This window comes from Penaeus vannamei, chromosome 28 (genome assembly GCF_042767895.1).
Source record: "Penaeus vannamei isolate JL-2024 chromosome 28, ASM4276789v1, whole genome shotgun sequence".
NCBI lineage: Eukaryota > Metazoa > Arthropoda > Malacostraca > Decapoda > Penaeidae > Penaeus > Penaeus vannamei.
The window spans coordinates 11,224,777-11,249,776 of NC_091576.1; positions in this window are offsets into that span (position 1 = coordinate 11,224,777).

The window sequence follows — 25,000 nt, forward strand, 5'->3', positions numbered from 1 at the left end:
TTGGAGGAAGGGCCAGTGGCTCATAGCCTGAAGCATCTGAGTACCACTTGGCAGCGAGCGAGTTTGTGATATTTTCTCTATGTGCTCCCCGGAGGACCGCACATGCTGCAGCTTTGGTACTTTGGCTTAGTCCCCTTCGGCTGGGTTTAACGATCATGGAGGATGGGGGCATACCCCTGCCCTTTTCCGCTAGATTGTCAGCAAGCTCGTTCCCGTGCATGCCTATGTGGCTTTGGACCCAGTTAATGATAATTCTTCTACTTTGACTGAGGATTCTTTGGGCTATGGTTAGTACTGTTGTCAAGAGGTAGATGTTGTCAAGGGGCATGCCATGTTGTAAGCTGTCAATAGTTGCTCTTGAATCTGTGTGAATGACGTGTCCTGCCCTTAGGGACGCGTGTGTCAAGGCTTCCATGATCGCAACCGTTTCAGCTTGGAGAGTTGAGGCATTGTCAGTGACCTTAGTGGATGCTGTGGTATCCTTTGTTGCAAAGCCGGCGCCTACAGTATGGTTTATGGGAGTTATTTGATCAATGACCCTTTGCGCTTGTGCCTTTAGACTAGGCATGGGATATTGATCTTTTCTCATTGTAAGATTTAGTATTGAGAATTCGATCATTTCGTTTGCCCACGGCGGGGTTCTTTGTAGTCAGGGTGAGGGGAGTCCATGCCCTTGGCAAGCAATGATTCTTTTAACTGAAAGCGTATCAAGACTCTGGTTATATGTGTGAGCCAAGAATTGTCCGCAAACAACTGGTAGTCTTGTTGTAGGCGTCTGAGTACTCTTTGTCTTAGATAAGAGTTTCTGGGTGCCTGCAGGACCTTGGAAAGGAACTGTGCTGCCATTAGATCAATTCTGGTGTCCATGGACGGTAAATCAGCTTCCATGAGGAGGTTGATGACCTTTGTCCACTTAGGTGCACCTAGAATTATCCTGGCTGCTTCGTTTTGTATTGTTTCCAATTTTTATTTTAATGTTGTACTGGAAGCAATGAGAGCGACAGATGCATAGTCAATAATAGGATGGACAGCATGTACATAGAATGATCTTAGTACTTTGTGTCCTGCCCCTATGTCTCCCTGTCATGACTTTCATGACTGACCGTCTTTCCTTGGTTCTGTCAAGCAGGTATTGGGTCTCCTTTTTGAAAGTGAGTGTGGACCTGCATCCATTAGGGTGGTGACTATGCCGTAGTGATATCTGGTAACCGTATCATCGACACACCACTGAATTCTCTCCACCATTGTTGCAGTGGCAAAGGTAAGGTCTAGGACCCCTCCCCTCACGTGCGTTGGTTCTTTGGTGTTGAGAAGAGCGATCGTATCAAGCACTTCTGCTATATGAATGCTTTCCGCGTTCGGCCTTTTGCGGGGATTCAGCATGGCTATGTGTGCATTGAAGTTTCCCCCTATGATCACTCGGTCCTGTGCTGCGGTAGCACAGACCTGGTTTAAATCTAAGCTCTCACACAGTGGTTTGCTATATACATTATATATTTTTAAAGGACCCCCAGGCAGCTGAATCTCAACATCAAGAGATTCAACGCCATCTCCACGGTGCGGCGGATTGGCTATTAACGAGCACGGGATTGCTTCTTTTGCCAGGGTCATCAGGCCTCTAGCACCATCCAGGTTTGGAGTGGTGAAGGCATGATATCCTGAGAAGCACACAGATCTCATAGTTCTCCTGGAGCATGACGTCAATGCTCCTTGCTCGCACTATTGACTTGCTTTTATAGCTGCAGAATGCTTAGATTGTGAGCCATGATGTTTACTCAGTGTCACTTGCTTCAGCTTCAGATGCCCCAGTGTTGGTGGTATCTGATAAATATAGATCCTCGTTGATTGAGGATTGTACAACTTCCTATAAGTGAATACTCCGGGTAAGGGTCTACCTAAAGGTGTAGAGCCTAGGTTGGAAGTGCCACCTCGAGTTAGGGGATCAGACTTTGGCTGTACAGACTCGGCCTGCAGTGGGGGCTTCTGCTGCACAGTTTCAGTCTGTCCTGACAGACTAGCTGGGGTTTCACATGATGTTTCTCCCGAAGCTAACCTGTCATTCGAGGATTTAGGGAGGGGAGTGCTGCTCTTTTTCGGTTTGGAGGCTTCTAGCTTCCTTCCCTTCAGAGCTGCAACAGTTTGGGTCATAGCCGTCATGGCGACCTGAACTGTCTTCTCCGCCTCCTCACTGGTCCTCCCCAAGGCTGCTGCTACTGCAGAAACTACAGCACTCAACAGGAGAGTCATATTCTTCTCATCAAAGAAGAGATTATCCCCTACTGGGGGGTCCTTTGCTGTGGCCTTTGAACCTTTTTCCCTTTGGTTCTTTTTCCTTTTCTTGCCACTAGCAAGCTTGGGGAATTCGGCTTTGGCTGGGGGGGGGGGGGTCTCCTTCCTCTTAGGAGGTCGGGGAGTCCTTTCCCTTTTATTTTGTCCCCAGACATAGGTGCCCGGGGGCGCAGGGACAAAGTCAGGACGCTTTTTGACTTGCTCCTGCTTTTCAGTGACTGCCTGTTTCCTGACAGAGCAAGCCAGGCTCCAGGCATGATGCTTCTTGGCACAATTTGGACACTTGGCTGTTGTGTCCTTCTGGCCATCTTTGTGTGCCTTGATGCACACTTCTGTTTTATGTGCCTTACAGCATACACCATATATGGCTTTGGCCTTGCAGTTGGCCTGGTGATGCCCAAATTTCTGGCACGTAAAGCACCTCAAGGGCTCTGGTACATATGTCCTGAGCTTGTAGGAGCCCCAGTTACCCAGATCAAGGGTGGTGATTGGGGCTCCCTTGAGGATGACCAGGATTTGCCTGGTTGGAGATTTCCCTTTGGTCATGCGGGAAGCCTCCACCACTTGTGGGAGAGACATGATCACCTCCACGTCAAACCCTAGTGGATAACCAAGTAGCACCATCTTGGTCTTTTTCTCTTGGGAGGTCAGTGGCGAGATACACACTTTTCTCCCGTCTTTTATCACCTTGATTTCCTGCAGGAAGTTCAGGGTGGCTTTATCTTTGGGGACAATAATCATGCCCTCATCTCTACAGATTCGAATTGAAAGTCTGACTTGCCTTTCCTTCTCCAATGCCCTAACCAGTTGGTATGCATTGCCGAAGTCTTCAGGCTTTTTTGGTACCTTAAACCGCGTTAGTCGATTTGGGGTGTGTTCAGACTTCTTCAGAGTCACTTTCCACCCTTCGTCGCTTCACGCCTTCCCTTTGTAGGGGTTTAAGGCCTTTGGTAGTGGAGGCAGCTGGTTTGGCTGGTTCAGCTTGATCCCCTTCTTGACTTTGAGAATTCTGAGAGGAATTCAGATTTCTCTCAGTCTGGTGTGCATGGACAGACTTTATTGATTTTTCTGTCTTGTCCTTGCTCATTTCTGCAGGCCGGACACAATCGGCCTGCATTTTGCTTTTCTTTCGCCTCCCTGTAGCCTTGAAAGGCTTCAGGGTGACTGCCATGGTTTGGTTCATTTTGTGGTCATTGAGAGAGGGTAGGTCTGTCAGGGGGTCTATCCCTATTCCTGCTCTCAGGGATTGAGGTCTTATGAAGGGCCTCAGAATTCTCCGTTTCCTACACTCGACCCTTCAGCACCATAGGACAGGAGATCCTCCTGGGTGGGCAGAACTCGGAGTTTTGGTGTGGTAAACGCTCTGCACCCCAATCCTGCTACAAGGGGTGTGTGATCACGTCACCGCAGCCCAGGCGAATGTTGGAAACCATAGTTTCCCGCAGGCCCAGGCTGCACCAGGATGTGTGAAAGAGAGGGCGAGGGTCAGGCACCGAAAAGTCGCCCTTGGTGCGAGGCCACAAACTATGTCCAGGACCAGGGGGTCCAGTCCAGGTTTGCTACCTCGCTCTCCAAGGGATCGGTAAGGGGGCACTTACTACCAGAGAAAGCCTGGCCAATTGTCGCAGCGAACCACAATAAATTGGCGGAACTCTCTGTGTAGTCTGTTAAAAAATCTCGGAATAGATCAAAGTCAAGTGACTTTGTTCAGCAGGATCACGCCAAGTGGGTGACACTAATGCCACCACGCCAAGTGGGTGACACTAATGCCACCACGCCAAGTGGGTGACTCTAATGCCACCACGCCAAGTGGGTGATCTCTGTGTGTACCACAGGCGAACTGTGCGCACATGTGGGAGGAAAGGGAGAGGAAGGTGGTATAAGAAGGAAGGGAGGAGAAGCACTCGGGAGACACGGGCAGGCGAGGACAGGAGAACTGAAGCAAAGAGGGGTCAGGTCAGGTCGAAGGATCAGGCGGTCTATGTGACAGGTGACCAGCATAAGGAAGGACACGAAGGATGTGGGAAGCGAAGAGGCTGCTGGCAGGGGGGAAAAACCGCTGTTCAAGTTGAAATTGGGCAGCAGCTTAATCAGAAGATTCCACCAGTCTGCGGGCATGGACATCAGCGGAAGGGAAGATAATGCATGCTGCTTTCCAGTCCATCTGATGGCCAGTGTCCCACTGATGGCAGAAGAGGGCGTTCTTGCTGTGTCCCCTGGATACAGCGTACTTATGCTGAGACAGACGCTTAGTAAGACTGGCGCCTGTTTCACCAAAATACTGCTTATCACAGGAGGCACACGGAACAGCATAGGTGACCACCTTCGAGGTAGAGGGAGGGCAGGTGTGAACCAGGTTGCGATGGAGATTATTCACCTGGCGAAAGGTGTCCATACCAGTGTATGATTCCTGTATATAGAAAAGAGTGTCCAAGAAAGGGAGCTTGTCGTCAACCTCCCATTCCACCTTGAAACGGATGGAAGGAGAGAGTGAGTTCAGCTGCGACATGAAATCAGGAAACAGGGCAGGGTCATGAGACTAGAGAGCGAAGACGTCGTTGACATATCTCAGCCACATGGAAGGACGAGGGGAGATGGGAGGAGCTCCGACTCGAAGAACTCCATGTACAGGTTAGCCAGAACAGGGGAGAGAGGAGAGCCCATGGCAACACCGAACGTCTGTGATTAGAACGGACCCCCAAAAGAGAAGGAATCCGACTCCATACACAGACGAATCAGCTGGAGGAAGACGTCGGTAGGTAGAGGGAGACGAGGATCCTCGGCAGGGAGCTTCCTCAGAAGGAAAGCGAGGACGTCATCAAGCCGGACCTTGGTGAACAGGGAGTCGACATCCAAGCTCAGCATGGACGCCGGCGAGACACCACGGATATGGGAGACGAAGTCCTGAGAGTGGCGAAGGTGAGCTAGAGAGAAGATGCCAAGAAGGGGATTGAGAGACTTAGCCAGCCTAGCCGCAAGAGGATGCGTCACAGAGGAGATCATAGGGCGCAGAAGCACGACCGGCTTATGGGTTTTGGAAAGACCATAGAATTTAGGCGAGGGTTGACGACCTTAAACCTCTGGTAAAGGTTTTCCTCCGGGAAACAGGCTGTCAACTCTTTCAGACGACCGTTGAAGGTAGCAGCAACGCGTCCCCGGGGGTCGCTGGTCAGGGGGGGCATAGGTGGAGGCGTCATCCAACATGTCCTGGGCCTTCTGCAGGTAGGAGGCTCGGTCGAGGACCATCACCAATTTTCCTTTGTCAGAAGGCAAAATGGTGACATCCTCCCTGCGCAGGCTGTGATGGAGGCTCGGTCGAGGACCATCACCAATTTTCCTTTGTCAGAAGGCAAAATGGTGACATCCTCCCTGCGCAGGCTGTGATGGGCCTCACGGCAACGCCTGGGAATGGAAGGGTTGTGGTGAAGGAGGGACTCGAGGGCCGGGAGCAAGGCCCCACGAAGGAGGGAGACATCAGGCAAGGAGTTACTATGGGTGCGGATGAAACGGTCGAAGGGAAATATAATGTCAATGGAGGTAAGGGGGAGAGGGCGGAGAGCAAAAGAAAGACCGAAGCCATGGAGGGGTCAAGGACAGGGAGGATAGGTTGGTGACAGCGTCGGTAAGGGAGAAGCAGGACCATGGACTGCGGGTTGGAGAGTTTCTGGGCGAGAGAGCAGACATGGGTGGTGGAGAGGAACCGGGAAGAATCGTGGTCCGTTCCTTCAGGAGGTCAGAACGAACCCTGCTCGACATCCCTCGTATCAGCGCGGGTCTGTCCAAGGAGGGAACGAGCATAATCCGGAAAGGGAGATCCTTCATCCTAGTGTTTGTGTGTACATGTGTGTGTGTGTGTGTGAAGAAGTATGTTTGCATATATATATGTGTACACATATATATATGGAATTGTCCGTTTTTTCTTTTAAAGATATGCATCTCGTATAAATGACCTAGAAACAGAATGACGAACTGATTATGATAATGATTATAATAAAATGATAATGATTTTAATTATAATGATATCGATAATGATAATGATTTTAATTATATTGATGATAACGATAATGATAATGATTTTAATTATAATGATGATAACGATAATGATAATAGCAACAATGATAACGATAATAATAACAGTAACGGTAATAGTAGTAGTAGTAGGTCGTACTGACGATAAAGGTAACGGCGATAAAAGTTTCATGGTTTTCACACCTTTCAGAAAGGCACTGAAATTAGACCCATTCAGATTAGTTAGGAATACGACCTAGAATTCTTCTTTTTCAAAACTAACAAAGTGATTTTCATTCCGAGAACTGAGATCCCCAATAATTATGAATAAAAGAGTGACGAGATGAAATCGCTGTTCCCCACAAACATCGAAATTACTTCAAGCTAGAAGGAATATCGAACTTTATACGGAGGCACTAATTACCGATTGATTGATCCCCCGCCAACAGACAGGTACCCGATCGAAATACTGAAGTTCCAGTGGCACCCGACTCTCACGCCCTTGCTCGTGCAGGACATACCCCAAGATACCTTCAAGTACACCGTCGTTTTAGCCAACATAACTGAGGTGCACTACGGTGAAGGTGAGGAAGCTGGATGAATTGCTTCTTGTGTTTGTGCTTTGAAGGTCGCGATACATGTTGGTGCGATATGAACATCTTTAACCTTTGATTGCATCAATCTTACAGAAGTTTATCCTGCCTTGGCGTTCGATTTTATCTTGGATCGACAAATATCCTACTATGTTGTCCAGACACTCCTGCCGCAGGTATGTATATGAAATAGAGCACACGCACGCAAAAACATACACACACACGCACGCACACATGTAACATAGCCGGTAGGCGGTTGTGTGCAGACAAGTCGCGTCTGGCAGGAATTTGCAAACTTGGGCAGCAGAGAAGGATCAGCAGACGTCTTGGTCACTTGGAGCAAGTTTATTAGCGGGAGACAGATGAAGCTGGCAAATGAGATTCGGTCGGGTCAGGAAGCCATGGGCTGTCTCTCTGGGTTTTTTTCGCTATCAACCAGCGGCATGTGACCACGGTTATTAAGCTAATGGATCCCATTGATTGTTTCAGTCTAAATAATGTCATCAAGTTTTGTCGCCCTTAGAAAAGTGATTACTCTACGTATTACTTTTCCACTCTGCTACTGCTATTAGATTTGTTAATGTAAATTCTTTATTTTTTGCTTCTGAAATAATTTTTTAGGTGTTGGCTATTATGATTGTATTTTTGGCACGATTTTGATGAATGACTTATTGTAATGTTAGTGTTGCAGTCTACACACACTGTTGAGGGAAAGTCTTTTCTACATAGGGAGTGAGGTGGGTCAGTCTTGCCACAAATGTTTTTTTTGCTTTTAAAAGAGACACAAAACACCTGAGACCAGTACAGACTATGCTACGGTCAAGATCACCAGCCATAATAATTCCCATCCCAAAGCCAAAGGAGCCAGGCAAGTACTGTCTCATCTCTCTCTCCTCAGCTGTCTGGGCAAAACAGGCGAGATGGTTTTAAACAGGCTCAGCTGGAAAATGGGACCCCCTCATGAACACCTGCACGGGTTCACAAGGGCTAAGAGCACAACACACAACATATCCACACTCCTAAGCTCAATAAGCACTACATCCTCTGTGGTTGTCTTCCTAGACTTGGAGAAGGCTTTTAAACTGGCAAGTCCCCTTACCATTCAGGAGACCCTAATCCATAAGGGAATCAAAGATAGACTCTTGGCCTGGATATCTGACTATTTCAAAAACAGAACAGCAAATGTCAGATTTCAAGGTCACCTATCTCAGCACATGCCACTTGAGAATGGAATGCCTCAGTCCTGCTCTGTTCAATACCCTCATGTCCAATATACTCATCATTCACCTGCCAGAGGGATGCAAAATCATCTCTTATGCAGATGATCTGGCAATCATAGCCTCTGGCAACCACTGCCTAACTAGAGCTCAGCGTTGTCTAAATCTGGTTCTGAAGAGTGTTGCAAGACGGGATTAAAAATCTCGGCAGCAAAATCAAAAGCTATGGCACTGAGAATCAATGTCAAAAACAAAAAACTCGCTGTTCAAGGCATGGATCTGGTATGGTGAAGGGATACCTATACCTTGTCGTATGGATAGGCCACACACTCACTTTCAGAAAGGAGATCCAATACCTGCTTTGACTGAACCAAGGAAAGACTGTCAGTCATGAAAGTAATGGCCGGGAGACACATAGGAGCGGGACTCAAAGTACCAAAATCATTCTATGTGCATGCTGTCCATCCTATTGTTGACTACGCTTCTGTGACCCTCATTGCTTCCAGCACAACACTAAAAGAAAAACTGGAAACAGTACAAAATGAAACAGCCAGGATCATTTTGGGTGCTCCCAGATGGACAAAGGTCATCAACCTCCTCATGGAGACCGATTTACCGTCCCTGGACACCCAAATTGATCTAATGGCAGCCCAGTTCCTTTCCAAAGTCTTGCAGGCACCCCGAAACTCTTACCTATGACAGAGAGTACTCAAGACTCTCAACTGTTTGCAGACAACTCTTGGCTCACACACACAGCCAGAGTGTTGATAAGCTTCTAGCTCAAAGAACCACTGCTTGCCAAGGGCATGGACTCCCCTCACCCTGACTATAAAGAACCCCCGCCGTGGGAAAACAATGTAAACGAATTCTCATTCCTAAGCCTGTCAAAGAGAAAAGATCAATATTCCATTCCTAGCCTAAAGGCACAATCACAAAGGATCATTGATCAAATAACTCCTCCAGGTAGCATAACATACTACACGGACGGGTCCGTGGATCCCATAAACCACACTGCAGGCGCCAGCTTCGCAACAAAGGATACCACAGCACCCATTAAGGTCACTGACAATGCCTCAACGCTCCAAGCTGAAACGGTCGCGTTCATGGAAGCCCTGACACACGCGTCCCTAACGGATGGACACGTGGTCATACATACAGACTCTAGAGCAACTTTTGACAGTCTACAACATAGCATGCCTCAAGACATCTACCTTCTGACATCTGTACTTACCATAGCCCAAAGAATCCTTGGTCAGTGTAGAAGAATCATCATAAACTGGGTCCCAAGCCACATCCAAGGGAATAAACTTGCTGACAGACTAGCCGAAAAGGGCAAAGGTAGGCCCCCAACCTCCATGATCGTTAAACCAAGCCAGAGGAGACTGAGCCAAATTTCCAAAGCTGCATCGTGTGCACTTCTCCGGGGCGCACACAGAGAAAACACCACAAATTCGTTCGCTGCCAAATGGTACTCAGATGGCACAGGCTATGAACCACTGGCCCATCCTCCAAGTATAAAAAGATACCGGTCATACTGCACTGATTAAGACTGGGTTACCCATGCGCTTGGCAAATTATTGATAACGAGGTTATCAGGGAGTGCAAGCATTGTGAGCCTCAAACGCCACCCTGTTACATTATTTGCAGAATTGTGAACACGCAATTTCTAAGACAGGGACCGCCCACCACAGCCGCTGGGGTGGTAAAAAAGGTATGCCACATGCTTACTCTGTGGCAGCTGAATCGCTTTCTTGCAATCCAACCAGCACGATAGGCATACAGTTCAAAGAAAACACAGTTCAAAGAAAAATAGTTGACACAGGCTGGGCCACTCTAGAGAAAAGGCCTGGGCGATGCTAGTCTTCGTAAATCTAACTGAACTGAACTGGTTCGGGTCTCGAGCCACCTTCGCGCCATAGGTCATCGCCAACTGGCCGCATCTGAGTCAGAGGGAAGGTACTCCTGACTCCACCTCAAGACGCTCAATGCTAGTGCACTTCAGGGTTGCAAGACCTATACGCATATATGCATTCTGTACAGCATCCAACCCTTTCAGACCTGTCTGATGCCGGGCTATACACGATTGACCTAATATTTACTTTAGACTTTATCATTAGCAAAGACCTTTTATCACCTCCCCATTTATTTCCAGAATGCACTTTAGTAAATTAAGTGCTCTTTGATATTTATTTTTTAATTGACCAATGTGATCTTTCCAATTTAGTCTACGACCAAAGCGTAGACCGAGAAATCTAGTTGAATTTTGAACAGGTACTGGGTGGTTGTCTCGAGGGGTCGCATCGAACTAATAGGAGGAAGAGCGAGTAGATGTCTTCGTGTTAAAAGAGCCACGTCACAATGTGGAAGGCTTACGGAATGTTGCGTCTGCTAATGTGTTAAGCGGAAGGTTTGATGTGTGAACTAATGTAATTGTATAGTGTGTTTTACATTAGTGAATAGTATTATGTGTCACTAGGACTATGTGCGCGGCGGTTCCCGCCGAACACAAGTTGTCGGTGTGTGTAAAAAGGCGTAGCTTAAACAATACAGACTGACTAAAATAAGATAGTTATGGCTACAATCTTACATACTAAAACGAGAATATAATGGCTAAATGCGTGTACACAGTAATGGTAAAATAGCGGATGCAAAAAAGTAATAGAAAATACACAATAGGGTAAACGAGCAGCTTAGAATAGTATGATACGAGTACACATGTGAATTCAAGGATTGATAACTAACAGTCTGCGTGAGTCATAATCATAATAGGACGGGAGCTATGCCAAAATTGGTGGACATGACTGGTAACCCGTAGGTTACATGAGAAGAAGAAATAAATTCGAAGGGATCTAACTGGTCGTTGAAGGACGGAAGCAATCTGTCGTTCATGAAAGGAGAGAGTGCTTTTGATGATGGCGTATATGCAAAGAGAAAACGGTGAGAAGCTCGTATTGTGATGGGTCTAGAGTCTAGTCTGCATGATCGAGGGAGGAGGGATGCGCCGCTGACCAGAGGGTCAGTATGGTTGGAGCAGCTGACGTTGACGCGTGTTGAAGTACTGTGCATAGGAATAGGTAATGCGAGTACGAAAGGGTTATTGACCGTGGTACTTAGCTGGTCATACATGCAGGAAGAGTGAACGTCTTTGCCAGAAATATGAACTTATGGCAAGAGAGCTGGTAATACGACCGCTCAGGAAGTAACATGTCAAGTTAGAGAAGACGGGAACATGATGTAAGAGTGTCAGATGAAGTAAAAGAGTGAGCTGTGGTCGCCTGATCTTAGCATGTCATGTTCCGATGACAGTAAGTAAAGATTGTTGCCTGCATTGTTAGGCAAAAGGTTTGGGTAACGTAAACCTTAGAGCACGCACACACACTCACAAACACACATGCACACAAACACACACACACACACACTCACACATAGAGTGAGAGAGAGAGAATGTAGATGTACATCAGCAGACTGACTCCAGTTGTTCAGAAAGTTCCTTATGTAAAGAGATCATTAAAAAAACTCGGACTACGAAATATTCTTACATGGCATTACGAAATTGTAGGTATCATGAAAATTTCGGAAATGTGAATATGTTGTATTGGGTTATGGTAATGCTAATGATGATAATAACAACATCAACAACAAAAATAGTGATGATAATAGTAATATCAAAGAAAATAGCAATAAGGGTTTTAGAATGATAATGATTATAATGATGATAATAACAGCAATGATGATAATAATACTAATGATATTGATTGTGATTATAATGATTATAATGGTAACAATAAGAATAATGATTATAATAAAAGATAATAGTATTAATGATGATGAAAAAATAATAGTAATAATGATAATGATAACGATAATCATGATAATATTGATAATAACGATAGCAATGATGATAACAATAGTAATAATGATAATGATAATAATAGTAATAATAATTATGATATGATAATGATAATAGCAATAATAATAGTAATAATGATTTATGATAGTGGTAGTTAATGTTATTACTGATATTGTTATTATTATCAATATAATAATGATAATAAAAAATAATTATGATAATGATGATTATGACAATAATATCAATAAGGATTTTTATAATAATAATAATGATAGTAATAACAATCATCATCATTATGAGAATGATAATTATAATATTAGTTACAATAGCAATAGCAATGATAATGATAATTATTATAAGAACAATAATGATGAATATGATGATAATGATAATTATTATTATGATTATAATGGTAATAATAATGAGAACAATGATAATGATAATGATGATAATAATCATGATTCTAATCATAATAATGATAGTAATAATAGTGGTGATGATGCTAATAATCATGAGGATGATGATAATATTGCTAATTATAGTAGTAGTAGTAGTAATGACGGGGATGATAATGATAATAATAGAAATAATCATAATGACAATGATGCTGATAATGATTATCATTATTGTTATTTAAGCTCATTATTGTTATTACTTTAATTATTATCTTCGTTGTTATTTCTTTTTATCATCGTATTTGTTATTAACCCCGTCAATACCATGATTACCATTAGCAGTAGCTGTGGTAACAAAGCTATTATCATTTATCTAGTGGATATAAACCCATTACCATGATCATCACCGCTCTCATAATTAGTCAATTTTATCTTCATTATCACAATCCATTAATCTTGATGACTCCGCGCTGGGACGCGTCACCGAGGCTTCAAGCCTTGTATTGAACAGTTGTTCATCCTTGTTCTCTCGTCCGTTCTCCCTGCAGATGATGTTCGTCGTTATCTCGTGGTGTTCGTTCTTCGTTCGGCCCGAGGTCGTTCCTGGACGCATGACCTTGTGCATCACCACCGTCCTCACCATCTGCACCATGCACTCCGCCACCAAGTGAGGATCTCGTTCACTTCCGGTCGGAGGGACAATCCGATGTTCGTGATTTTAATTACCTTTTTTATAAGAACTGTCGTTGCCAATTCACCATTGCTTAACCCATTTCAGTTCGGTTATCAAAGATATATTTCACACACACATATGCTTAGGCCTACAGTGAGCTTTCCCCAGGAACGACGCTCCCGCCACCAGCTACTTCAAGGCGATCGACCTCTTCGGCGTCATCAACATCTCTTTCGTGTTCGCCGTCCTCTTGCACTACACCAACATCCTCAGGTGATTCTTCGGCAGTTAAGCTCTAATCCAGGCTCTTCCCTCCATATCTCCCATCTCTGTTTCCGGTTTTGAGCCTCATTTTAAGGACAATTTCAATGAAACGGGTGATCATTCGTTCATCCAAATGGCCGTAGCGCATTCTTTAAGTCTGGGTCTTCCTGAAAAGAGACCTCCTCTCCTGCTTTTTCATGGGGGTGTAAACTGATGTTTACGAACTGTTTTGTATTGATCCTCACTGAGTGCTCTTATAAATGTGTGAAAGCAGATAAAGGTGATTTAAAACCACGCAGCCATTCTTTCTCACTTTCAGTATTTCTGAATACCCTTTGAAGGCGATTTGTTAAAATTATGCGAGGCCTAACCAAATGGACATTCATTATATGGACATGCATATACACAGGAAAAATGCATATATATCAATCTAGACGCATATCTACTAGACAGATAGAGAGATAAAGGTATATCTATCAGGAGATAGACAGATATGCATTTATTTCTGTGTATATGCAATTCTGTGTTTGTAGATATTCATAGGGTCGGGCCTCGGACAATTTTAGCAAACTGGACATAAGTGAATATACAAAGTTCACGAATCAGCAATAATGAATTAATAAATCGTTAAAAGGTTAAAATGTAAAAAGCTGAAACCCACACAAAGTCCAATATTTCCTTATAGCTTTATTTTTCATTTCATATCACCCCTACTATCCACTTCAGGTATCTCTCGAAGGACAAGCTGGCAGCGGCCGTGGAATCCCAGGCTCGCTCTTCGGTCAGGCAAGTCTTTCCCAAGGTGAGGCCTCCGTGCTGGATCATGGAACAGGATCTTCCTCTGATATGAAACCTTAGCGTCAAATGAATTCTACAATGTGGTACAGTAAAAGTAATGGCAATAACACAAAATAAAAACGAAACTAACGTCTAGAATCATATTTGGAAGGCTAGATCAGTGGCAATGCGAGGTGTCATGGCGTCCCACAAGGCAATTTTGATGATTGTTCAATAAAAATATAACTTTTTATATCATTATTTTCAATCCTTTTTGAAAATTGAAAAGACCAAAATGATCAACCATATGCACAAAGCATCCATAACTTTTGCGACGTCATCAAAATGTGTTTTATTCTTTTTCTTCTATAAATCACGCTCAAAATGCAATTTAGAGGAGTCGTCCTGAAAAGGTACCGTATGTACCTACGCCCGCTGTATTTAAAGGGAATGCGAGATCTCAAGTCGTGCCCAATCGCCTCTACTCTGCCATGGCTTTCTCTAGCACTCTCGGTCACCTCTATAACCCTTGTCTTTGCATTTGTTTAAGGGGTCTAGAAGGGGTATACAAGTACTCTAATCGTGCCCATTCTCCTCTTCTCTATCGTAGCTTTTCACATCACCCTCGATCAGCTCTCTAACCCATTCCATTGTTTGAGTATATTTAAGGGTTTATAATGGGTCTATATGGGGTGTACAAGTACTCAAAACGTGCCCATTCTCTTCTACTCTATCATAGCCTTCCATAGCACCCTCAATCATCTCCCTAACCCATTCCGTTGTTTAGGGGTGTTTAAAGGGTCTATATACGTGTACTCAAATCATATCCATTCTCAATTACTCTGTGATAGCTTTCCATAGCACCTTGGATCACCTCTATAACCCTTGCTGTTGCTTAGGGGTCTATAAGGGGTATGAAAATTTTCATTTTTAAGTAGTAGTTTAGGGGGTTTTCGCATCCTGACCCTTTATAGGTACCCCTTATCGGAACGCCACATAGCCTAAGCCATGCGGGACCTCAAGACTTTTCTAACGCGCCCAAGAGCTCCCCCCAACTCCTTATGGTTGCTGAGAAAAAAGTGAACTTTAGTAGGTCTCTGGTTATGGTTTATGGTTTTACAGTATGATAGTTGATAATATATAGCCCTGTGTCCGGCCCCCTTGTTGTCGGTTCAGTTGAATGGGGATTGATTGCGTTTTTTTCTTTTTTTCGGGGCCCGAATAGAATCAGACGCCATGACACCTCCTCGAGTAGCTACAGACCTAGCCTTCCCCATCATCATATTCCCACAAAGACAACACATCCGCGCTTTCCAGGACCACGACCAGCCGCCACCCGAGGCAGAGCCGAGCGCACCCGTCGGGAGCTTCGCGACGCGCTCCGCCAAGTACGACAATGTGGCCAAGGTGCTTTTCCCGCTCTCCTACCTGCTGTTCGTGGTCACGTTCTTCCTCTACTACGCCGTCTGAGCTCTTGGAACCCTCTGGGAGATGGGAGTCAAGTCACACTAGTATTATCATTATCAATTTCATTATTATTAGCACTATTACTACTGCCACAGCTGTTATCATCATTATTATTATCATTATGATGATTATTACTATCATTATAATTATCATCATCATCATTATCATTATTATCATATTTTTACTACAATTGTTATCACTTTTGCTATTACTGATATTATCATTATAATTTTCAATATTATGATTATTGATACTATAATCTTTATATTCATTATCCTTATCATTTTTATCATCATTTTTATTATCATTATCATCATTATTATCATTACAATTATCATTATCATTATCATCATCATCATCATAACATTATCATTATCATTAACACTATTCTGTTATTATTATAATTATTATGAGAATTATGAGAATTGATATGACTTTTATTATAATTATTGGTATTATTGTTATTATCATTATTATTATTATCATTATCACTATCATTATCATTATTATGATTACTAATACCATTATTATTATCACTATCATTATTTCCACTATTGCCATCATATTATTCTTATTATCATTCTTATTACTGCAATTATCACTGGTGGTGGCATTTTTATTGTTATTATCATACTATCTGTAATTAATACCATTGTTTGGATTTGTTGTTGGTAGTACACATAGATTTAGTCTTAGAATTAAGTATGATGTTAGTGTTATGCTATCTGTATTGGACTTTCCTAGCTGCATTTTTGTAGCAATATTATAATCTGAATTATTCTTCTCTCGCTATTATCAAATCAATGAAGGAAACAGACAAACACATAGATAGAGAGATCGAGGAAAGAGAATGAGAGGGAGATAGAGAGAGAGGAGAGAAAGAAAGAGGAGAGAAGAGAAAAGAGAGAGAGGGAGAGAGATAGAGAAAGAGAGGGGGAGGGGAAACTGACAGACAATATGAAACACACACACACACACACACACACACACACACACACACACACACACACACACACACACACACACACACACACACACACACACACACACACACACACACAGACACACACATAGAGAGAGAGAGAGAGGGGGGGGGAGGGAGAGAGAATGGCTTATATAGGCTCATATATTTCTACTGCATATATAGAGATAGAGCATATCGGTCAGTCACTCATGTCGTATCATCAAGTGGACGCCATGCTTTTAAACTACATATTTAGCATCATATAATCAGGTTAAAAAAATAACAGAATAGAATAGTTACCCAATTCAACGCATCGTTTTCTTTATCCAAAGTCTGGCAATCACTCCAAAGAAAATGTATGGGTCACACCTCAAGATTAATTCCGACGATTACACATACACATTGCAAACAAACAAAAGTCGGATTTGTTAATTATATGAAATACTAGTTCACGATTTATGGCGACCGATGTTATCGTAAGGGTACACTGAATTTGGGTATTTCTCGGCGAACATTGGACATTTCTCAAAAATTCTCTAAAATACCCCCAAAAAAACACATTCATTCTGATTTCATTTTCGGACAGAAAAGCTTTTTATCTCGTGCATGTTTGAAGCACTTTTTCGATTATGACCTAGTTTTGTTTTGCAAATATTTTGCGCAGACGACCATAAAAAGTGATTTTTTCTCTTCATATCTATTGCAGTTTCGATATCAGATGGTCTATGAAATAGTTGTGTGATATAATCAACTATTATTTCCCTTTACTGTTGCTTTAATGGGGTTTTACATACAAAACTGGTCTGAAATATGACCGTTTTCCATGCTAGCGAATATCACACTCGCAGGCCGGGCCGCGAGAGAAGGGTCTGCACGCACGTGTTTTTGAGGCAAGGGCCCAAGTCTTCGAACTCTACGGGATGTAACACCCACATTTCACACCAACACATAGTATTGTTGACATTATCTGTTTACAAGAGCCCTTCACATCAACCACTAAATTAAAAACCACCCCTAGAATTAGTGGATATCATTCCTATAAAAAACAGGAATGACAGGTCTATTGACATGTTAGTGACGCCATACGGCATAAACTGGTGATGACGTCCGATGACAACAATGTGCAGTATCATATATATATTCGAACAGCCTCTGGATTTTTCTCCCTGAAGAATGTATGCAATGTAAAAAACAAATACGCTGAAAATCTTTATTCCTTCTTACCTTGAGTACCACTTTAAATCACGCATCTATTATTGGTATAACGAATACACAGTAACGTGTGTTGATAAGTTCTCCGTGGATATAACGAAAGTGGTCACTGATTACCACACCTAGGTCTGTCCAAAGAAAACCTTAAAGAATAATAACTCACAAACCTCGAAATAACCTAAGTGGGTCGGTGACCCCACATTATCAAGGGAACAAAAGCGAGTTCAGGAACTTCTTAATATCTACAGGCAGGGCAATACCTGTGACAATCTCATACAATTTCTTAGGGATAACAAAAACCTACGGGAATTAAAAACTCAAATTAGAAATGAACTTTGAACAGTTCCTACAAAACATCATTAAAAAATTAATCGTCTTTCAGGCAAACCGACTAATGCTCCACAGTTTTCATAGTCCTCTTGCACAGGCAGATGTGCTCCTTAGTCAGTGGGCTGGAACGTCCAGATTGAGCTCACTTCCCACAAATATTCAGAATCACCTTAATCAGTATAAAACTGCAGAGAAATTTGCTTTAAAGATTGGATGTTCTGATTCCGACATTTCAGACTTTGCTGAGATTAGTGAGTGGGAACTGAACAATGCACTAAGCAAAGGCAAGGCGTCCGCCCCAGGTGAAGATGGAATTACCTATAACGTCCTTCGCCTCTTCTTCCAGGTACCTGGTAATCCCCTTTTGCACCTGCACAGACTAAGCTTGTCACAAGGTATTCTGCCTGACTCCTAGACGCGCAGTTTAATCATCCCTTTACCGAAACCAAACACTGATAAACACCACCCGATTTCACTAACCTCATGTTTATGCAAAGTCCTAGAAAGGATAATTTTAAACAGACTCAGGTATAGGTTACAAGGTAAATTATCTCACAGACTGTACGGATTCTTACCGGGACGTAGTACACAACATTGCTTTGCAGAGTATTTTTCAAGCTCTAATCCAGGGAAGCACACTGTTTTTCTTGACCTTGTCAGGTTTTGACACTGCAAACAAAAACGTTATCCTAGAACAATTGGCAAGCTTTGGCATACGAGGTAAATTATTGAGCTGGATTAGAATGTATCTTTCTAACAGATCCGCAAGTGTCTTGTTCAGGGGAGTGAGGAGTTCCACCTCACAGCCCTTTGAACTTGGGACGCCACAGGGAGGAGTTCTCAGCCCTATGCTGTTCAATGTCCTTATGCACAAATTGGTGACAGATATTCCACTTGGGGATGGGGAATCTATTATGCTATGCTGATGGCATATGTATCAGAGCGTCATCATATGAAAGAATGCAAAGAATTCTCGACGAACTCGCAACAAAGGATCATGAGTGTGGATTAGTCATCTCTGCTGAGAAAACAACGGCTCTCAACCCGGGTTTTATACCCTACCCGCATTTCACATAGGAAACCAGGAGCTTGACATGTGTCATAAGTATAAATATCTCGGGGTGAACGTAAATGATGCAGACCTGATCACCTCTCTGAAGAAGAGACTGGGAGAGATTGAAACCGCTGAAACTCCTAGTCGGAAAGGGACATGGCATCAATGTGAAGCTCGCTAGACTGTTTTACTTGGCTTTTATAAGGTCAGTTGTAGATTACCATGCAATGCACTTATTGCAGTACATGCAAGGACAGTGAACATGAGATCAGAAATAAACTTATCATCCATTTTGATAGAATAGTATATACTTGCATTTTGTTTGGGGTCAAAGCTCTGAGGGAACCTTGTATCTTGCATATTTCCAAAAACAGCTGCAACATAAAATCACGCAAGCAGACGAGGCTAATCAGACACACGAGCGCTCTCCGATACACAAATCTGTATGAACATTAGCAAGCTTAACGTCCCCATAAGTAAGATACCAAAAGGTAGATCCATTCCCCCATGGAAAAAATCCTCACTGAATGTGCACTTTACATGTCTACCGCGAAAAAAGTGCACTTAACTGCGTGTTGAAACAAATTGCTTTGGTGACGGTAAAGGAACACTTAGAATATATGGACGATGTGTACGAGTGTTACACTGACGGATCTATACCGTCTGGATACAAAGCTGGTTGTACTTGCGCTGGATACAGAAACGGGATACAAAAATGGTTTACTGCAACATCAAGTTAATATGAGAGTACAAAATTGGGCCAGAACTACTCAAACGGAGTTGGCAGGTACACTCCTTGCAACAGATTACTTAATGCCTCGGGGCTATGGAGTAGTTTTTTGTGATTCTCAAAACGCTCTTCGGACACGAAGTTCCTTCAAAACAGATGGTGATGAGGAAATTGTGAACTGCATTAAGCGTAACGTAACTTATGCAAGAGAGCGCAATTACAACATACAATTTGTATGGATACCATCTCATGCTGGTATACGCAACCACTACCATGTAGACAAATTGGCGAAAGAGGCTTGTAGCAAAGATTTTGTAAATATAGAATTTGGGATGCCTCTTGTTAGGGTTGCACACATATTAGAAAGTTCTCATAATGAAGACTTGATAGATCTGAGGAGTTCACAAAGGCCTTAAAACTGTAGTATAAGGCCCTGCGATCAGTATAGAGATCGTAAGCCCTCCTATGGGTGCCACCGAAGTAAGACAAGACAATGTGACGTGGTTAATGTCGGAATATGCTTAGGATATAGAATGTACTGGCAACTGCAAGGTGCAAGAAGTGCAGATGAATCTAGATGTAGACTGTGTAACGAGGAAAATAAGCGAACGCTTGAGCATTATACCTCGGAGTGTCATGTGATACAGCCTTTCAGACCACCAAACATGAGGTATAAAGAAGTATGTGATTATTTTATTGCATCTGATACATGCTATATCCTAATTTTACTATGTAAAACTATCATAATCATAGAACACACCACAGAACACTGTTATGTAAACACAAATGCAAAGGTAGATCAACTTAGTTAATATACGTTTGCATGCTGTATGACATATTCCCATTTTACCATGTATAATTACTCTAATCATAGAAAACTGTACTGTCGAATGTATGTGAATATATGTAACACTCTGTAATCACGATTGCCCACGCCTGAGCAGTTAGCCAGGGTGGTAAATAAACTTACTCAACTTAACCTAACACATATAAGCATATACAGATCGTTTCCGTGCACTCCATGATCTTATCTTTATATATATATATATATATATTGTTACCTCCGTTTCATTGTTTGTTGTTTGTATTGGTTGCAGGATAACTCAAAAAGTTATGAACAGATTTCAATGAGATTTTTACCAGTGTGACTTAGATTAACTTAGACGCCATTACATGGTGATCTGGATCATGATTCGGATCCACAATTTTTTTTCCTCTCAAAAAGTTATGGACAGACTTTAATGAATTTTTACCTGAAGTGTGTCCTAACTTAGATTATATTCCATTAAATTTTGGTGATCATAGGCTGGGCTTCCATGGTGGCACGAAGCGGCACCCCCCCCCCCATCCACCCCCCACCCCCGGCTATCTGAGTGGCCACCCCATGTACCGCCCAATGGTCATTCATTCTGTAAAGCTATTTACCGACGGTGCACGTTAATACGGAAGCAAAGCTGAAACCTTGTTTGATTAGACCATAAGACCTCATAAAGGCTTTTGCTTTGGATAAAGAAGGAAGTGGCTCCGCGCATGAACTCGTGTAACATCACCAGTCTCGGACTTTTTTACAACGGTGATGCTCCTAAGTGCACCGAGCTAAGTTAAGAACAGAACACTACAGGTTCTTTAAGAATGTTACAACAATGTTTTGCCAACTTATGTTTCAGTTAAGCCTAATTTGGTTGAATTTGCATGGGAAATTGTTCTTAAACAAGACTGTGTTTTGCTTTAGCTAGCTTTCCATCTGAATGAATGTAAACATCTTCCCACTGTTTCAGTAGGCTAACGTTAGCATCCTTTGTATGTTTCGCGTTTTGCGACATGAATTAAGTTAGCCTACCACTTGGTAAAAGTACACCCAACATATTTAAAGTGGCTAAGAAAAGCAAGATAAAAACATGAACAATGTGCAACTGTACAATATGAAAAGTGAAGTGGGCACCCTTAATTTTTGTTACTTTTGGACGCCGCCCCCCCCCCCCCATTTATTGTTGTTGCTCCCTTTGCCACCACCAGAAAATAAACTGGCCCCGCCCGTGGTGGCGATCAGGATCATTAGGCAGGCCTACCCGCATTATTTTCCGGGGCGGGAGGCGTTATTATTCAGAACATTTCGTTCAAGGATAAAACTGGTGAAATATGATCCAAGCATAAAGAAAGAAAATACTACATATGAATCGTCATATCATTCTTGTTTACTTGTATAAAAAATCTTCAATATTGATTTTCGAACACTTCCCACAGTTTTAAGAATATTCCTAAAAAGGTAAAGGTTGATCTCATATGTGAAATCTTGTAAGCTTTCAGAAAATAATCTCATCTTTTATCATATCTAATCGTTACATCCAAATTACCGATTTTCTAAGGTAAGGTGAAAAATCACAATATTTTGGTGGCAATCGAGAGTGGCTGCTGCCGTCTTAAATATTGTGTGACCCTTAAAAATTTGTGGGATTCGGAGGCCCTAAAACGCTTTGGAAGTGCATTTAACTTCATTTCGGTAAGACGAGCGATCTCTACCGAAAAATGTCCAACCGGTTCCCTTAATTGCGGAGTTGATAAACACTTCTGTCAGCAATGGCGTTATGATGAGATCTAAGAATATGAAATGATTGCGAAAATCATTAGGGAGACTCAGATAAGGACACCAAGGTGCGGTTGTAAGTACGACATACTTAGATTCAGAAACCCGTGAGCGGGACGGACATGGACTACACAGGAAACAGAAAAAAGTAGGATATTTTGTCGGAATGTGCACACCATTGCTTACTTGACCTTTATTTTCGTTGTCCTAGAGCGTGTGAATGTTTACTCATTATGTGCAATTTTGTTTGTTTCTTTGTTTGTGTGCAATATAGTGACATCTCAAAGGAATTGATTCATATTAATTCCTCAAATAAGTCCCCGATGTGATGATTATGAAATGCATTGATACATTGTAATAAACCTGACAAATCCCTGCCAGGGTTGCGTCCCCAACCTCCGTGGCCTTTTGCAAGCATCCTCTCGAGAACCGAGGTCTATGTAGACCTTGTCTAGGACTGCTGGATCCGCCTCTCGTAAGAGAGAGGGTAATAAAGAGGAAAGTAGTAACAAGAAGAAAGAGAAAGGAAATCGAAGAAATAATAATTATTATGATGTGAGAGAAAAGGATCAGGTTAATAAAACTGAAACTACTAATCATAATGGAAACAATGATAAGGAGATGGTAAGAGACTTATCAGGCATATATCTGAAAGGACAGAGTGAAAGATTAAAGAAAAAAAACGTTTTAAACCAAAAAATAATACATTTCCGTTTTCCGTTAGGATTCGATATGTTAAGATTCTTTGAACTTAATCCTGGTCCCGATGCTGATCCAGATCCTACACGTTAAATTTCATCACAGTGTGTCGGCAGCTGACTGCGTAATCTGCTAACAAACCAGCAGAAGCAAAACCTCCTTGACGAAGGTAATAATGATGCGATCATTATCATCGTCATTAATGCTGCAAAAGATGGCTTTGGTTTTCATGTTATTCTTTTTCAGAAGCAGGCATGTGCACTCGGGCTCTGAAGTGATCACCCATCGTTCTATTCGTTGCAAGATGACATTTATGAACGTGTAAACACCATGTCTGTCCTTGCAGAACACATGCCAAATATATACAATGACAGCACTCTTACAATTTCTATGCGTGCCTGTTTCGTAATCGGTTTATTTCCGATTGCCTAAACATTTGCTCAATGACGTTTGCTCAACTGCCAAAGCCGCGCTTTTGTTTTGATTGCGCTTGATGCAACACGCTGTGCGCGCGCATGGGCATGTAGGCTTGCATCCATATGACGCACACAGTCTTACACGATCACAACTCGAGACGCATATACATATACTAGGATACTTGTACGCTCACGCAAACATAAAACCATTATTCTGCAGACAGAGTATGACATTCAGGACATAAGAAAGCACATTGAAAAGGGAAACAAACATCTGTGTCAAAATATTTCTTAAGCGTTAGTATCCACTTTCGTACGTGTAGATTTCTTACTTGATCTGGAAATGTTTATTAATTTATATTGTTCTTTTGAGTCTCCATTGCCTTTTTTTAATGTAACATAAACCCTCCAAAAGACGAAATATCTGTGTATGATCTACTGGTTAACTGGTCCAGTCTTTGCTAACCTACACGAAGACGCCGATCGTTGCAAAAGAGGCGCCATAAATATCTTAAAGCGCACTGAAAATATAATAATTTACTTAACTCCAAGGCAAAGTCATTTTCACTTTCTCTCATTACTGTCTTTATCTATAGAATCGCCAATCCTTCTTTCTCTCTCTCTCTCTCTCTCCAGCTATCCCTCTCCTCCCTTTTCTCCCTCTCTCCGCCCCCTCCCTTTCTCTCTCTATTTCTATCCCTATGCATATACGTATTATCTAACCTATACCTCTCCCTCCCCATACTCTTTTCCACTCTACCTCCCATCTGCATCGACCTACAACCCCCGTATCCCCCCCCCCCACCCTTTCTCCACGCGGCGAGGCCAGTCACACTAAACGTATTTCCCAACGCAAAATAATCCGCTTAAAGACACGCAAACTATTCTATTTTCCGCCACCTGGGAGACCCGTTGGACCAAGAGGACCAAGACGCACATCACTTACTCTCTCGTTGCGTTTGATTTTGGTGAGATCGTTTATTCTTGATTTTACATGATGCTGTCCTTCCTGTTTTCCGTTCATTTCCTTTTGATATTTTGTATTTGTACTTCAGGAATAAACTTCCTTGTTGTGGACGTTGGCTCAAGTCGCCGGGCGGGAACTGGGCGTTTGGTTTCTCAGTCTTGACTTGTATGTTTTTTTTTCTGTGTCGCTATCTATTTATTTACCACTCTATCTATCTGTCTAACTATCTATTTATTTATCTATTTATATCTGTCTATCTATTTCTATCTCTATCTATCTATATCTTTCTCCATCTTTCTATTTCTCTCTATCTATTTATCTATCTATCTATCTCTATCAACATCTCTTTATCTCTCTGTATATATATCACCTCTCTCTCTCTCTCTCTCTCTCTCTCTCTCTCTCTCTCTCTCTCTCTCTCTCTCTCTCTCTCTCTCTCTCTCTCTCTCTCTCTCTCTCTCTCTCTCTCTCTCTCTCTCTCTCTCTCTCTCTCTCTCTATCTATCTATCTA